The following is a 773-nucleotide window of genomic DNA, read 5'->3' as shown; positions in this document are numbered from 1 at the left end:
ATGGATATTAGGTTATGTGTTCCAGATATTCCCGATTCAAAGAAAGAGATTCTTGAAAAGACACACAGTTTTGCTTATGCTATGCATCCAGGCGGTATTAAAATGTATCATACATTAAAAGATCATTCCTGGTAGCTTGGAATGAAGAGAGAGATAGCAGATTTTGTGTCCAAATGTCTTATCTGCCAGCAGGTAAAGCCAATTCGTCAGAAAACAACAGGACTTTTACAGCCATTGCCTATTCCAGAATGGAAATGGGAGCACATTACTGTGAACTTTTTATTTTGTCTTCCTCACACCCAGAATGGTCATGATGGTGTTTGGGTTATTGTGGATCGTTTGACCAAGTTTGCTAGGTTTTTGCCGATCAAAGCCACTTATACTTTAAATAAGTTGGCAAAGTTGTATGTAGACGAGAGTGAGCTTATATGGTACTCCATTATCTATTGTGTCAGATAGAGACCTTCATTTTACATTTAAATTTTTGCCCAGTTTATAGGCAGCCATGGGTACTAAACTATATTTCAGTATAGCTTTTTATTCTCGGATAGATGGTCAGTCAGAGAGGACCATACAGACTCTTGAGGATATGTTGAGGGCTTGTGTCTTAGAGTTCAGAGGTTGCTCGGTTTCACATTTGTCATTAATGGAGTTTTCTTACAATAACAGTTAACACTCCGGTATAGAAATGGCTCCTTTTGAAGCTTTATATGGTAGAAAGTGCAAAATAGCAGTTTGCTGGGATGAAGCTGGCAAGAGGAAGTTAGTAGGCC

This window comes from Olea europaea, unplaced genomic scaffold (genome assembly GCF_002742605.1).
Source record: "Olea europaea var. sylvestris unplaced genomic scaffold, O_europaea_v1 scaffold4128, whole genome shotgun sequence".
NCBI classification, from domain to species: Eukaryota; Viridiplantae; Streptophyta; class Magnoliopsida; order Lamiales; family Oleaceae; genus Olea; species Olea europaea.
The sequence above is the reverse complement of the archived record's forward strand: the minus strand, read 5'-3'. Positions refer to the sequence as shown.